Source organism: Lithobates pipiens, unplaced genomic scaffold (genome assembly GCF_037356315.1).
Source record: "Lithobates pipiens isolate NorthernLeopardFrog02 unplaced genomic scaffold, aLitPip1_a1.2 Scaffold_10, whole genome shotgun sequence".
NCBI classification, from domain to species: Eukaryota; Metazoa; Chordata; class Amphibia; order Anura; family Ranidae; genus Lithobates; species Lithobates pipiens.
The window spans coordinates 104115643-104133333 of NW_027507686.1; the positions used below are offsets into that span (position 1 = coordinate 104115643).

General features: G+C 42.2%; 1 protein-coding gene and 1 pseudogene across 2 annotated transcripts in view; both read right to left on the minus strand.

The window, feature by feature from the left end:
- LOC143933943 (spectrin beta chain, non-erythrocytic 1-like) overlaps positions 1 to 17691 on the minus strand; it is a gene marked incomplete in the record, with an annotated part of 1131488 nt that overhangs the window by 40261 nt on the left and 1073536 nt on the right.
- On the minus strand, positions 14446 to 14564 carry LOC143950001 (5S ribosomal RNA; annotated as a pseudogene).

Consider the following 17691-nt stretch of genomic DNA (forward strand, 5'->3'; position numbering starts at 1 on the left):
ATATAGGTCCAGTGTTGCATGACTGAGTAATTGTCATTCAAAATGTGAGAGCACCGAAAGCTGAAAATTGGTCTGGTTATTAAGGGTGTTTAAGTGCCCAGTGGTCAAGTGGTTAATTACCACCTTAACCAGCCACAGAACCTGTGTAATTAATGTGTGTTCGGGTTTAAAGGGATGAGACGGCAACTGTATTTAGTGCAAGGGCCTGACTGATTGGAATCAGAGCGATTGGCTAGATAGGTGTTCCCTCCTATTATATAAATTTGATAAATCTAAAGGAGATTGTACAATTAGATTGTATAGTATATGGCCACCTTTATACACCTAAAATTAAACTAGTTGCACTTTCAATGCCATTAAGTGTTAATGGCACAGCAAACACACATTTTGTCATGTGAAAAAAACCGCAAAACACACAGTGAAAAAACAAGCAACGCAAAAACATTCCATGAGCAACATGTAGTGAATCCCATTGAAATTAACGGGCTTCCCTATGCGTGTCACAGGAAAAACGAGCCACAAAATGTGAGTTCCCACTATGCTAGATGTGAATGGGGCCTGAAAGTGAAATTGGTGCGTTAACACAAGAACAATGAGCCTCCATTCACATCTGTGCATTTTCTTTCATTTCAGCGCCACTTTAATTAAAAGTTCTGAAGCTTCTTTGGGGAGATTGCCAGATTGCTGCATGTAAGGCAGCCCATTAAGGTGGATGGGCTTGCTCTGTGTGTGATGAGTAAAAATGCTTTAAAACAACCAACCCCCCACTCACAAAAAAAAATGCATGTGGGAATGCAAAGATGTGAATGGGGGCTTGACAGCTGAGTGTTTGTCCACTCCCTATGTACTTTTAAAACTATGGCCACACACTATGCAATCGGATTGCATATTGTGTATGTAGTGAGAAGGGTCATCACTGATTGATTGCATTCAATTAAAAAAATGTGAAGCTGGGAATGGGTAGGTAGGAGGGTGGATGATGCAGGCTGTATGCTAATGAGGTCAGCTTGTCAACTACTTCCTGTGTCATGACCTATAGCCTGATCAGAAAGTAAGGCAGAAACAATGGATGTGTTTGGAAACATGGACAAGTGTCTGTAAATTTAATAGAAACTGATATTTTTGCAAAAAAAGTACATGCTATATTGGTACATAGGGGAGCTGGGATTTAGAGAAAAAAAAAAAAAAAAAAGTGAACAAAAAGGTTAACTTATCCTTTAATAAAAAACACACTTGTGTGTCCCACAGTCCTGCGATGCGGCCGCCCGAAGCCTCGCTTCTCTCTCTCCTCGACGTTGCCATTGCAAGTGTGGGCACCCAGCTGTAACTGCATTTCCTGAATGGCTGGTCAGTCTTGCATCGAGGGGGAGAGAACTTCCGCTTGTGGAGATCCAAGTGGAAGTGGGAGCTGGGTACCTGTCAAAACTAGGTGCCTGCCTGCCAGCCGCCCCCCCCCACACACACACAAAATGACATGCCAAATGTGGCATGTCAGGGAGTCATGAGTCCTTAAAGCAGAAGTTACACTTTTTGGTATAACTCCGCTTAAAGTTAAATTTGTATGTTAGTTGGAAGCGGCATTTTTTTTTAACTGTAATTTGAACATCATTTTTACTTTTTTTGGACAGCATAGTGAACGGTTATCACCCCTGTAATTTGTTTTGCTGTCTGCACCCCTGTTCAGAAGAATTCACCTCACAGACAATTGGATTTAGAAAATTTTGGGTTGTCGGGACAAGGATTGTGATGAAGCTTCAGTGGATACACCATTTTCAGATATGAACTCTTACAGGAGTGAATTTCCCTTTCTAGGGATAGGTGTCCACTTGCATCCTCTTGTCTCCCTCTGTAAGTATGAGTCATATGCAAGTCAAATGTATGCAACTTGAGGACGGCTTGTACAGTAATTAAACGGTAAGTAAACGGCTATTTTTTTAGCTTCAATTTAAGGACACATTGTAGTAATCCTTAGACATGTGCATTATACTTACAGGAGGCATGGACACTGAAAAACAGGATAGGGGTCGAACCTGTGTTCCCCAGTTTACTCCAAGAAAAGGGTTTTGCCACAAGTACAAAAATTCTATTTTCTGTACTTTCAATGTTAATTCTGGACTAACTGCTAAGGAATATGCAATTTCCAAAAGAATAGTAAATAATTGCAGTGCCAAAAATAGAATTTTTATAATAGCTTACCTGTAAAATCCTTTGCTTTGAAGTACATCATGGGACACAGCGCCATAGCAGTTACTATGTGGGTTATAGGCCAACTTCAGGTGATGGACACTGGCACACCCTAAATTAAAAAGTGCACTCCCTATATAAACCCCCCCACTGGTGGGAGCACCTCAGTTTTGTAGCAAAGCAATACACGTGTTTACCAAGAAGGGAGGGACATCTGTGTCCCATAATGTACTTCAAAAGAAAAGGATTTTACAGGTAAGCTGTTATAAAAATCCTATTTTCTTATCGTACATCACGGGACACAGAGCCATAATAGCTACTATGTGGGATGGCCCATAGCAATGCCAACTGAAGGGAGGGAGACACAACAAACTAGGGCACCAAGAGACTAGAGGACTCCTTGCAACCTGCAGTACACTGAGCCCAAAGGCGATGTCCTCATGCCTTTTACATCTACTTGATAGAATCTGGTAAATGTATGGACTTAAGACAAAGTTGCGGCCTTGCAGATTTAAGCCATGGAGGCTTGGTGATGTACTGCCCAAAAAGCACTAACAGCCCTGGTGGAGTGTGCTTCAATATAAAAAGGAGGAATTTTCCTCTTTAAACCAGAAGTTTGAACAATCATTTCAAAAATCCATTTAGAAATAGTAGATTTCGATGCTGCCCATCCTCTTTTAGGACCATCTGGCAACACAAACAAAACATTTACAAATCTTTCAATAGACCTTGACCACTCTCACCACATCAAGAGAATGTAGTGACCTTTCTTTCACAGAAACAAAGTTCTCGAAAAAAAATGAAGGTAGAATAATATCCTGGTTTAAATGAAAACCCGATACTAACTTCAGTAAGAATTCAGGATGAGGCCGCAATGCAGCCTCATCCTTATGAGCAACCAATACGGCTCCTTACAAGAAAGAGCAGCCAACACCGATACTCTTCTTGCAGAAGATATGGCAACCAAGAAAATTATTCCCCCCCTCAAGAGGACCAAGGGAACATCTCATACTGGCTCCAAAAAAAAGGCTGCTTCCATAAGCCGACAGGACTAAATTTCTAATCCTCTCTGTAGGAATTCAAGGATCCTACCTATGACATACTTCCTGGGGTGCCAACCACTGGATTTACATCAGGAGACATATCCCTTCCCGATTCTTGACTATGGAGGCCATCTTCCTAGCATTTAACCAAAGTAGAACTACTGAGGCTAACCGCCCACGATCTTACAGAATGTGGATCTCAGGAGCCAAACCCCTAAATACAGCATTTGTAAGGTAGGATAGAATACCGGACCTTGCGAGAGAAGGTCTAGCCATAGTGGTAGGGTCCAAGGGTCCCCCACCGCCATTTTTATGATCTCGGCACACCAAGATCTTCTGGGCCACAAAAATCTCTTCCTTCCCTTCTTGCTTGATCCTGCGAAGGCGGTGCAGAAGCAGCAAAACAGGAAGGAACGCATAGATCAGTAAAAAACGTATTCCACGAAAAAAATAAAAAATAAAAATCAAGGCATCTGTTTCATATGCCATCGGATCCCTTGTCCTTGACACAAAGTTCCACATCCGGAACTCCCCATCTTCTGGTATCTGGTACAACAGAAACATGTCGGGGTGAAGGGACCATTCTGCCGGGAACAATTGTTGGCGACTCAAGTAGTCCGCCTGCAAATTCACTATTCCTGGAATGAAAATTGCTAATAGGCAAGGAATGTTTTCTACCAAGATAGAATATGATGGCACTGTTGGATTGGAGTATAATAGGGCAATTCCGTAGTTTGAGCATCCAGGCCTCGAGGACCATTCGTACTACCCACAGCTCTAGAATAATGATGGATAAGGTCATCACTGATTTGAACCATTTCCCACAGATGCTTCTTCCAGGACTGCTCCTCAGCCCAGAAGGCTGGCGTCTGTTACCACCTTCCAGGTAACTGGTATAAAGGAATTCTCTTTTTGAAGATTCTTGGATATCCACCACCATTGGGGCTCTGTCGCACATTGGAGGATAAACGCATTGGGAAGCCTGGCCGCTTGGGCCTTCTGTTACCAGTTGACAGGATACTGTTTTGCAGCAGTCTTACATAAAACCTGCGCAAAAGGAATGGCCTTGAAAGAAGCCACCATCTTTTCCAACAAATTAATGAAAAGCTGAATAGAAAGATTCTTCTTTGACTTGAGTAACTTAATCAGTTCCCATATGGAACTGATCCTTTCCTGGAGAAGAAAACATCCTCTTCTGAGATGTATCAATGATCAGCCCCAACTACTGCAATCTCCTTGACTGATTTAAGGAGGATTTCTCTAGGTTGAGAATCCAACCTAGATATTCCAGGTAGCCAACTGCGGTGACCAAAGTTTGGATTAAGCGGGCTACCGAATTGATTTATGAAGAGAAGATCTAAGTAGGTTAGTATTGTTAAACTTTGAGCCCTTACCCTGGCTAAAGGAGGAGCCAGGACCTTTGTAAACACTCGAGGTGGAGTAGCCAAAAGGCAGAGCTACAAACTGGAAATAAAGATTTTCTACCTCGAAGAAATTTCTGGTGAGTGGGGAAGATCGGCACATGGAGATGAGCATCCTTGATGTCGATCGACGCCAGAAGTTCTCCCCCTTGTAGGAAGGAGACTATTGATCAGATAGAGAAAAACAAAGAGATGGGAACTCCTGGTTGTACCTAGGAACTATTGAGGAAGTCCCCTATTCATCTTCCTGTCAGATCCTTGAGAACTGCAGAAGACTTTCCCCTATTGGGCGAACGGGGTGCCGCCTCATAAGGAGGCTTCAGTATCTTCCTCCCCCAAGACCTCTTTTGTCCCTGGAGTTAAATATGAGGATTACCTTTTGAACCTGATGGCGGAAGCCATCATGGCTGCCTGGAGGATAATGCCCCTGGCACAAAAGGAGGATAGAGGTCAATATATCAAACAGATGGTACAGCGCTCTAACTAAAATAAAATGATTACTAACATATTAAAATTAATAAAAAGTCTAAAGATAGTCTAAAAGTCCACGTGAGGAATCTTCAGTGGTATACAGTCAGTTCATGCATAAAGTGACTTAGTGCCAAGGGGGGGGGGGGGGGGGGGCCACCACCAATGGTAAAATTGGCTGCTCACCTCATCGTATGGACCCTTTAAATTACAGAGGGTCGTATGCACTTAAATATCAACTCGTCCAATCGCTGTACTCCTCTCCGACAATATCCGACCGATTCACAAACGAAAACACAGCTTTCTCCCATTCAGAGTCAAATGAACTGACACGTTCGTGGAATACCCACACTGGATCGGTATATAGCAGTATTGACAATTCCTCAGACCATATGGATAGAAAGGCAGGCCATAGTGCTCTCCATAGAAAAAGGTTTTAATGATGAATATACATAAAAAACTCTTACAATAACGAAGCTTCATACGATCGTTAAAATGATCAATGACCGCGGGTGACGTCACGTGATCTCCGTCCGTACGTTACGTCCCTATGGGCGGGACTTCATCAGCGGACACGGAAACTACGTGACACCCGATATATGAAGAGACAATAAGGGGTTCCTATAGTTCGCTTAACGGTGAGCACGACGTGACGGACAACCTCTCCATGTTTATGAAAGTTACCAAGGTAACAACACATCCTGTCATGTAGTACGAATCTACACGATAACAGGCAAAGACCTCGGGGCAGCCCTTGTGAATTTAAACAAACGTTACCATGTTAACGGCTCATCCCATCATGCCTATCCGCACTATGCAAATGAGCACAGCAACGAGCGGAATTTAAAAAAGGAATCATATCAATATTTGCAAACATTGCCGTTGGCACAATGAATCCCTTCCCCATATATATATATATATATAATGTAATCAAATAAATAAAAACTGCTTCATGGGTACCAATACAAAAGAACCCCATTATTAAACACATTTTTAATTTGCAAAGCATGAACTTTTTTCTCGAAACTTGAGTTTACAAAAGTCCACCTCCTACAAAATGCAAATTAAGATGTGTTTCGAACTTAATATTCAAAAACAATTAAGAATATTAAAATGTGTATAATACACATATATCAACGGGACATCACCTGCAGCCAATAAATTAAATAGTATTAAAAATACAATAAAAAGTAAACAATAAAATCATCGATCAGTAATAAAACAGTTAATATCAAAATCGACATTCAATCCACCAGGCGTTAATACATTGGTCTCATGTATCCAGTAAGATTCCCTACGACTTAACTGGCGTATGAAATTACCCCTTCTCCAATGTTTTGTGACTCTCTCAATCCCCCAAAACTTTAAACAATTCCATCAGCAAAACCCTAAAGGCCTAAAGTGTCGGGACACATTGTGGGTTTTCAGACCTTTTTTAATATTATCATCAACATGTTCTGCTAAACGCACATGTAAAGGTCTAGAAGTGCATCCTATATATTGTAACCCACATTCGCACTCTAACATGTAAACCACTCCGATCGTGTCACATGTAATCAATTGCCGAATATCGTATTCCCTATTAGTTGCAGAGGCCAGAAACTTCTTCCGTTTCTTAATGTTAACTTTAGAATGCTTACACGGCTTGCACCGCCCACAAGCGTAAACCCCCCCAAAAAGGAGAACAATCGGTTCTCTGATGGAATAGGGGGGTTAAGAACGCTGGAAGCAAGACGGTCCCTCAGAGAGGGAGCTTTTTTATAAATAAACTGTGGACGAGTAGGTAGTACGGGTCCCAAAATTTTGTCCTGCTTTAAAATGGACCAATGTTTAGACACTATCTTTTCGAATTTTTTGTGTTGAACATTGTAATCTAAAATCATTCTAAAATTTTGCTCACTATTAGTCTCCCTAGGTTGACTGGAGACTAAAGTAGTCCTATCAATCTGTTTGACCTTTTCAAATTCTGCCTTTCAAGACCGACCTATCATATCCCTTTTGTTCAAATCTGGAGATCAACACTTCGGATTGAGATATATAATCCTCACTCCTCGTACAATTATGATGTAACCTAATGAATTGTCCCCTGGGGATGTTGCACAACCAAGATTGGTGATGACAACTCCCCAGGGGAATATAAGCGTTACGATCAGTAGGTTTAAAATGGTTAACCAACCTGAAGTTACCCAAATCTTTGTTGATCTCCAGATCCAAAAAGACTATATGATCTTGACTCACATTCCATGTGAGTGAAATATTCCCATCATTGGAATCCAATGATTGAATAAAAATATCGAGTGACGATCTAGTACCATCCCAAATCAAAATAAGATAGTCTATAAATCTACGGTAGCACACCAGTTCTGGGGGGCGATGTTTAAAAACTGCTTCTTCCTCCCAGTGGGCCATAAATAAGTTGGCCACACTGGGAGCAAAACAAGCTCCCATCACAATCCCTCTGGTCTGTAAATAAAACTCCTTGCCATACCAAAAATAATTTTGGCTCAGGCAAAAGTTTAAACAAGTCAGCAAAAATTCCTGATGTCTACCCGACAATGCTGATGATGACAAGGCCCACTCAACTGAGGTCATAGCGTCATCATGCCCTATGATGGTGTATAGGGAGCCTACATCAACTGTCACCAAGATACTGGAAGATAAAAAATGTAAACAAATTCCAGACATATGTGAGTCTTCAGAAATATGTTCGGACCTTGAATATAAAAAAATATTTTTTGTCTAATTCAAGTGTAGGCCCACACGGGGTGGGGGTGACCATTCTAATTTACGTAATAAGTCCATTTTTAACCCTCTTAATGTGGAGAATAAATATATGGAAGTATTCAAAAATATGGTCACAAAAGATCTGGAAGAATTAAGGGTTAAGAAAATTATGGATCCCCAATATATCAAGAGAGGTATGAAGTCTCTAGAAGCACGCAAAGAGATTGTCATAAGGCCCGGGGGAGGGGGGGGGTTGGTAATTTTAAGTAAGGAGTATTACCAAAGGGAGATGTCCTGACTACTAAATGATGAGGATACATACAAAATCCTAAATAGAGACCCAATGTTAATGTATAAAGATGAACTGCATTCCATTGTAGAAGATGGAAAAGACCAAAGGATCTTTTCCAAAAAGGAAGCAGCATATCTAGACCCTTTGTTTTGTAGAACTCCTATAATATATTTTCTCCCTAAGATCCATAAAGACAGTACCAATCCCCCAGGGAGGCCTATAGTGAACGGTATTGATTCCGTATCTGCTAGATTGGGTCAATATATTGACTTTTTTCTTCAGCCTTTAGTGGTGAATACTCCGGCATTCCTAAAAGATACTAAACATATTATACAAATTTTGGAAGAATTGGGATGTTCCCCTTCCAGTATCTTGGTGACAGCTGATGTAGGCTCCCTATACACCATCATAGGGCATGATGACGCTATGACCTCAGTTGAGTGGGCCTGGTCATCATCAGCATTGTCGGGTAGACATCAGGAATTTTTGCTGACTTGTTTAAACTTTTGCCTGAGCCGAAATTATTTTTGGTATGGCAAGGAGTTTTATTTACAGACCAGAGGGGTTGCGATGGGAGCTCGTTTTGCTCCCAGTGTGGCCAACTTATTTATGGCCCACTGGGAGGAAGAAGCAGTTTTTACACATCGCCCCCCAGAACTGGTGCGCTACCGTAGATTTATAGACGATCTTATTTTGATTTGGGATGGTACTAGATCGTCACTCGATATTTTTATTCAATCATTGGATTCCAATGATAGGAATATTTCGCTCACATGGAATGCGAGTCAAGATCATATAGTCTTTTTGGATCTGGAGATCAACAAAGATTTGGGTAACTTCAGGTTGGTTAACCATTTTAAACCTACTGATCGTAACGCTTATATTCCCCTGGGGAGTTGTCATCACCAATCTTGGTTGTGCAACATCCCCAGGGGACAATTCATTAGGTTACATCATAATTGTACGAGGAGTGAGGATTATATATCTCAATCCGAAGTGTTGATCTCCAGATTTGAACAAAAGGGATATGATAGGTCGGTCTTGAAGGCAGAATTTGAAAAGGTCAAACAGATTGATAGGACTACTTTAGTCTCCAGTCAACCTAGGGAGACTAATAATAGTGAGCAAAATTTTAGAATGATTTTAGATTACAATGTTCAACACAAAAAATTTGAAAAGATAGTGTCTAAACATTTAAAGCAGGACAAAATTTTGGGACCCGTACTACCTACTTGTCCACAGTTTATTTATAAAAAAGCTCCCTCTCTAAAGAACCGTCTTGCTCCCAGCGTTCTTAACCCCCCTATTCCATCAGAGAACCGATTGTTCTCCTTTTTGGGGGGGTTTTACGCTTGTGGGCGGTGCAAGCCGTGTAAGCATTAAGTCAACATTAAGAAACGGAAGAAGTTTCTGGCCTCTGCAACTAATAGGGAATATGATATTCGGCAATTGATTACATGTGACACGATCAGAGTGGTTTACATGTTAGAGTGCGAATGCGGGTTACAATATATAGGATGCACTTCTAGACCTTTACATGTACGTTTAGCAGAACATGTTAATATTAAAAAAGGTCTGAAAACCTACAATGTGTCCCGACACTTTAAACAATTCCATCAACAAAACCCTAAAGGCCTAAAGTTTTGGGGGATTGAGAGGGTCACAAAACATTGGAGGGGGGGTAATTTCATACGCCAGTTAAGTCGTAGGGAATCTTACTGGATACATGAGACCAATGTATTAACGCCTGGTGGATTGAATGTCGATTTTGATATTAACTGTTTGATTACTGATCGATGATTTTATTATTTACTTTTTATTGTATTTTTAGTACTATTTAATTTATTGGCTGCAGGTGATGTCACGTTGATATATGTGTATTATACACATTTTAATATTCTTAATTGTTTTTGAATATTAAGTTCGAAACACATCTTTATTTGCATTTTGTAGGAGGTGGACTTTTGTAAACTCAAGTTTCGAGAAAAAAGTTCATGCTTTGCAATTTAAAAATGTGTTTAATAATGGGGTTCTTTTGTATTGGTACCCATTAACCACTTGAGGACCGCCGTATTGCCAATGTACGTCAGCACAATGGCACAGGCAGGCACAATCACGTACATCTACGTGATTGCCTTCCAGCGGGTGGGGGGTCCGATCGGACCCCCTCCCGCTGGTTACGGCAGTCCGATTCGGTCCAGGAGCGCTCCGTGATGAGGGGATGGCCGTTGGTTTTCGGCCACCCCCTCTGGATCGCTCCTGGCCAATGAGAAGCTTCCTCCCCTGTGTATTGTTTACACAGGAAGGAGGAAGTGATGTCATTCTCCTCGGGGCGGTCTTTTTGACCGGACTACGAGGAGAAGAGTAAAAGTAAGTGTGTACCAACACTACACTGACATGTAGGTACACACAGGCACACAACCCCCCCCCCCCCCCCGATCCCCCCCCGCCCCCCCTCCCCCCCCAGTCACAGTGTCACTGATTGCATTGATCATTTCTTTACTGATCAATGCATTCAGTGTCAGTTGTGACAGTAAAAACTGTCAGGACAGTTAGTGTTAGGTCCAGGGTAGCCCCCTATCACCCCCCAATAAAGATTTAACCCCCTGATTGCCCCTAGAGTTAACCCTTTCACCCCCTTTTGCCAGTGTCACTAAGCGATCATTTTTCTGATCGCTGCATGTGTCGCTAGGTAGCTAGTTATTTTTTTAGGTTCACCGCCAGGTTTTTATATCGCTAGGTACCCCGATATACTACCCAATAATGTTTTTAACCCCCTGATTGCCGCTAGTTAACCCTTTCACCCCCTTTTGCCAGTGTCACTAAGCGATCGTTTTTCTGATCGCTGCATTAGTGTCGCTACAGTCGCTAGGTAGCTAGTTATTTTTTTAGGTTCACCGCCAGGTTTTTATAGCGCTAGGTACCCCGATATACTACCCAATAATGGTTTTAACCCCCTGATTTCTGCTAGTTAACCCTTTCACCCCCTTTTGCCAGTGTCACTAAGCGATAATTTTTCTGAACGCTGCATCAGTGTCGCTAGTGTCGCTAGGTAGCTAGTTATTTTTTTAGGTTCACCGCCAGGTTTTTATAGCGCTAGGTACCCCGATATACTACCCAATAATGGTTTTAACCCCCTGATTGCTGCTAGTTAACCCTTTCACCCCCTTTCACCAGCGATCACAGTATAAGTGTCACTGGTGACGCTGGTTAGCCAGTTAGTTATTTAGGTTCCCCGTCAGGTTTTTATATAGCGCCAGGGACCCCCATATACTACCTAATAAAAATTTGAACCCCCTGATTGCTCCTAGTTAACCCTTTCACCACTGATCACCGTATAAGTGTTACGGGTGACTCTGGTTAGTTTGTTTTTTATAGCATCAGGGCACCCACCATTTATTACCCAATAAAGGTTTAACCCCCTGATCACCCGGCGGGTGATATCAATTAGGTTTTAGGGTCAGGGTCTGCGTCGCCCCAGGCAGCACTAGGTTAGTGCCAGTACCGCTAACACCCACACACAAAGCATACACCTCCCGTAGTGGTATAGAATCTGAACAGATCAATATCTGATCTGATCAGATCTATACTAGCGTCCCCAGCAGTTTAGGGTTCCAAAAAAACGCATTGTTAGCGGGATCAGCCCAAATACCTGCTGGCACCTGCGTTTTGCCCCTCTGCCCAGCCCACCCAAGTGCAGTATCGATCGATCACTGTCACTTACAAAACACTAAACACATAACTGCAGCGATCGCAGAGTCAGGCCTGATCCCTGCCATCGCTAACAGGTTTTTTGGTAGCATTTTATATTCAAATCCGGAAGGCAGTGCTTGGTTTTCGGGGTCCCGTACGTGGCTAGGCTCCCAAAAAGTCCCCCACATGTGGTATCCCCGTACTCGGGAGAAGCAGCAGAATTTATTTTGGGGTGTAATTTGACTTCTGCCCATAGCATGTGTGAGCAATATATCATTTAGTGACAACTTTGTGCAAAAAAAAAAAAAGTTTGTAATATTCCCGCAACTTTTGGCAAAATATAAAATATTCCATGGACTCAACATGCCTCTCAGTAAATAGCTTGGGGTGTCTACTTTCCAAAATGGGGTCATTTTGGGGGGTTTTGTGCTATTTTGGCATTTTATGGCCTTCGAAACTGTGATAGGTAGTGAGGAGTTAAATCAAAAATTTGCACCCTTAGAAATCCTGAAGGTGGTGATTGGATTTCGGGGTGCCGTGCGCGACTAGACTCCCAAAAAGTCCCACACGTGGTATCCCCATACTCGGGAGAAGTAGCGGAATATATTTTGGGGTGCAATTCCACATATAACCATGGCATGTGTGAGCAATATATCATTTAGTGACAACTTTTTGTAAAAAAAAAAAATTTTTTTTTTTTTTTTGTCATTATTCAATCCCTTAGGACAAAAAAAATAAATATTCAATGGGCTCAACATACCCATCAGCAATTTCCTTGGGGTGTCTACTTTCCAAAATGGGGTCATTTGGGGGGGATTTGTACTGCCCTGCCATTTTAGCACCTCAAGAAATGAGATCGGCAGTCATAAATTAAAAGCTGTGTAAATTCCAGAAAATGTACTCTAGTTTGTAGACGCTATAACTTTTGCGCAAACCAAAAAATATACGCTTATTGACATTTTTTTTACTAAAGACATGTGGCTGAATAAATTTTGCCCTCAATGTATGACTAAAATTTAGTTTATTCGATTTTTCTTATAACAAAAAGAAGAAAATATCTTTTTTTTTCAAAATTTTCGCTCTTTTTCCATTTATATCGCAAAAAAAAAAAATCGCAGAGGCAATCAAATACCATCAAAAGAAAGCTCTATTTGTGGGAAGAAAAGGACGCAAATTTCGTTTGGGTGCAATATTGCATGACCGCGCAATTACCAGTTAAAGCAGCGCAGTGCGAAATTGCAAAAAGACCTCTGGTCCTTAAGGTATTTATTGGTCCGGAGCTGAAGTGGTTAAGCAGTTTTTATTTATTTGATTACATATATATATATACATATATATATATATATATATATATATATATATATATATATATATATAAAGGGGAAGGGAATCATTGTGGCAACAGCAATGTTTGCAAATATTGATATGATTCCTTTTTTAAATTCCGCTCGTTGCTCTGCTCATTTGCATAGTGCGGATAGGCATGATGGGAGGAGCCGTTAACATGGTAACGTTTGTTTAAATTCACAAGGGCTGCCCCGAGGTCTTTGCCTGTTATCGTGTAGATTCACACTACACGACAGGATGTGTTACCTTGGTAACTTTCGTAAACATGGAGAGGTTGTCCGTCACGTCGTGCTCACCGTTAAGCGAACTATAGGAACCCCTTATTGTCTATTCATATATCGGGTGTCACGTAGTTTCCGTGTCCGCTGATGAAGTCCCGCCCATAGGGACGTAACGTACGGACGGAGATCACGTGACGTCACCCGCGGTCATTGATCATTTTAACGATCGTATGAAGCTTTGTTATTGTAAGTGTGTTTTTTATGTATATTCATCATTAAAACCTTTTTCTATGGAGAGCACTATGGCCTGCCTTTCTATCCACATGGTCTGAGGAATTGTGAATACTGCGATATACCGATCCAGTGTGGGTATTCCACGAACGTGTCAGTTCATTTGACTCTGAATGGGAGAAAGCTGTGTTTTCGTTTGTGAATCGGTCGGATATTGTCGGAGAGGAGTACAGCGATTGGACGAGTTGATATTTAAGTGCATATGACCCTCTGTAATTTAAAGGGTCCATACGATGAGGTGAGCAGCCAATTTTACCATTGGTGGTGGTCCCCCCCTTGGCACTAAGTCACTTTATGCATGAACTGACTGTATACCACTGAAGATTCCTCACGTGGACTTTTTGACTCAAAAGCTATCTTTAGACTTTTTATTAATTTTAATATGTTAGTAATCATTTTATTTTAGTTAGAGCGCTGTACCATCTGTTTGATATATTGTATTTTGGGATTTTGTAATTGATCCTTGGTGTTCAGCAGCTTTTCGTAAAGGGGTTGTACTGCGCTGATTTTTTCTGTATTTATAGGGTAGAGGTCAAACCTGTGTTCCCCAGTTTACTCCAAGAAATGACTTAAAAAAAGGGTACTTTTCCCACTAGAATTTCTTTGGATGAATTATCCAAATATTCTCAAATAGCTTTGTCACTGCAAAAGGAAGACTAGCCAGGAGCTTCTGCGTGGTGAAAAGAAGTTTATCCGCCGCTGACATGCGTTCCCGCACTCATGCGTTTTTTATGTTTGTATTAGAACAATGTGAACAGAACCGTGTATAGGACCTGGTATTCCCAGGCGGTCTCCCATACAGGTACTAACCAGGCCTGACCCTGCTTAACCTCTGAGATCAGACGAGATCGGGCGCTTTCAGGGTGATGTGGCAGTAGGCATCTCAGCAGTTGGGCGTTTAGCTAGTTTATAAGTAAGCACCTGCGTGAGGCCCTTGTGGAGGTTCTACAATAGAAACTCACAAAGCAATTATGGCAAAGTTTCCAGATCCTGGGCCTGCTGAGCAGGATACCAGAGCACCTGTTAAACTGGCCTCATAAAGATTAAGCAATTACTGTCAGCGCAGGCTGCGCAATCTGCCAGTGAAAAAAGTTGTTGTTTTTTTTGTTTTTTGTAACAGGAATTCCAATATTTTATCTGTTGGATGCCTAAGCATTTGAGCATTGTCTACCAAACAAAAGCTCTTAATCACAGAGGATATAGCAGTGTTAATTGCTGGTATACTCAGTGACTTTCCTCCACCATAGGATAAAGTGTAAAAAACTTTTTTAGGAGGGAAAAAAAAAAAATGTTTTTACCTGGGAGATCTCTCCGATACAAAAAAAAACCTTTTCCAACAATAAATGGACAGGAAAAGGCATGCGGCTTTAGCGAACCCAAACACTCAGTGGCGCAGACCATACAAGAAATTGCACCATCTTAAGATTGAAACCAGCTGATTCTCCCACGTTTGGCACCTTTAGAAGAGGAGTCAGCCTCACCACGGTCCCCTGAGGGGGATTTGTCTTCTTCCACCCCTAGTTCCTCAGTTTGAGGGTCCTGGGCAATGGAAGAGAACCTGTGCGATTAAAGTCGCTAACCTTTTTTAAAACCCATCATGGCTGAGGGAAAAAAGTATTTGGTAAAATACACAGGAGCTGCAGTGTTGAACAGTTGCAAACATTTCATGACCCCAATGCTCATTCTGACCAGCCACTCCCTCTCAGGGGAGGGTGCCATTTGTAGAGATGAGTAGGCTTTCCAGAGCTTGAGGGGGACCCATTTAGCTCTATTTTGGGGGTGTTTTATAACCCCCCTTCTGACATTACCCCGATGCACAAAACAGAGGTACTATCAGAAGAAATCGCATCCACTGCTTGAGCAATAGTCCAGCCACTGTCTCATGCAAATAGTAAATGTGTTGAGCAGGAAATGCCTGTGTCACCAAAACCTCTTTCATGCTCCCTCTGCTCATGTTTCTGTGAATTTTGCAGCCAGCACAAAGGTGTTTTTTTATTTAAAAACACACTCCCACTTTGGAGGATGCCAACGACAAGCTAAGCCTTGCCCCAAGCACAGGCCTCCGACCCGACAGGACTGGCTTGTGAGGGAGGGAAGGAAGGCATGGAGGAGACCTGGAAGCTGCCCCGTGTAGGGGCGGTGAAAGAAAATGGCATTGCCGATTGTTTTCAGTTCTTCCTTATATTCAGCCTCACGAAGAGGGGAAGAGTTCAGCCCAGGTGGGGGTGTCTGGAGGCAGCAAAAAAAAAAACAAAAAAAAAAACAAAAAAAAAAAAACTTACCGGCGGTCTGCCTGTTGGCTGGAGAAAAAGTGCTGCTTCTGTGACACAGCGTGATCTCTGAGAAAAGCATGAGAACGTACGTGCTCCATACAGTCCTCAGTAGTGACACACAGACATAACATTTACTTTAAGGCTGCATTCACACCTGAGCGTAGCTTTTTCAAGCGTTTTTTTACCACGATTTGCAGCGTTTTTTACCGCGATTGCGGAGTTTTTTACCGCGATTAGCGGCATGTTTTGTCGTGAATTTGTGTAGGGCAAAAGGTCACCAATGTTAAGCATTGAGCAGATACAGCGTCAAAACGCCCATAGAAACGCTCGTTGACGCGCTAAACGCTCGAATCGAGCGTTTCCATTAGTTTCTATGGGAATGAAAACGCCCAAATCAGCCCGATTCGCGCGACAAAAAAGGGTCCAGAACTTGTTTGAGCTTCAGGCGTAGGGCTTCAGGCGACTTGGAGTGGAGATGTGAACCATCTCCATTGAGAATAATGTATTTTTTCCCCTTCAGCGTTTTGTAGCTTCAGGCGTAGGGCTACAAAACGCTCAGGTGTGAATGGGGTCTAAAGGAGACAATTCATAAGAAAATTTTAAAAATCTCTTAGAAAAACGCCACCTTTCCTGCCGCAGGACTTTATGGTAAACCAACAGACCCAATCTTCACCCTTCAGGGTGGGTTCTGTTAAACCTTCAGGAGCTGGGGATCCTAGAGGGAACCCACAATCCTGGACCCGCAATAGCACACCGGCAATACATTTTATGGCCTAATACCAAAAAGTACTGGATTCCGGGGTCCAGCTCTCAAAAGAGAAGCATTCACAGGCAAAGACCTTGTTTATTCAGACACGAGGCCCGGGCACCATTCAATTCGGCCTGAAAGACACCTTGAATGGATCCGTCTGCATAGCTAGCCCCAGCAAGGATTGCTCCAGAGGAGCTCCGCTCAGCACATCTTTACTCCATGACCAACACCTAGACACTTAAACTGAGGTACTCCCACCAGTGGGAGGGGTTATATAGGGAGTGCAATTTTTAATTTAGGGCGTGCCAGTTCTCATCACCTGAAGGTGGCCTATAATCCCCATAGTGGCTACGATGGCGCTGTGTCCTGTGATGTACAACAAAAAAATTAGTGAAATTGTGATCTCAAATATACAATACAGTGCAGACATTTATAAACATAAAAATTTGGACTATGAATGATTAACCACTTGCTTACTGGGCACTTAAACCCCCCTCAGTCCCAGACCAATTTTCAGCTTTCAGCGCTGATGCACTTTGAATGACAATTGCGCGGCCATACAGCACTGTACCCAAATGAAATTTTTATCATTTTTTTCCCACAAATAGAGCTTTCTTTTGGTGGTATTTAGTTACAGCTCGGAGTTCTTTTTTTTGTTTGTTTAGCAAAAAATAAATGCAAAAAAAAAAAAAAAATCATGTTTTAATAGTTAGTTATAAAATTTTGCAAACGGGTCATTTTTCTCCTTCATTGAAGTGCGCTGATTAGGCAGCACTGATGGGCTGCATTGGTGGGCACCGATAGGCTGCACTGGTGGGCACTGATAGGCATAGTTAAGGCGGCACTAATAGGCACAGATAAGGCGGCACCGATGGGCACAGATAAGGCGGCACTGATGGGCACAGATAAGATGGCACGGATGGGTGGCACGGATAAGTGGCACGGATGGGGACTGATGGGCTCTGATAGGTGGCTCTGATAGG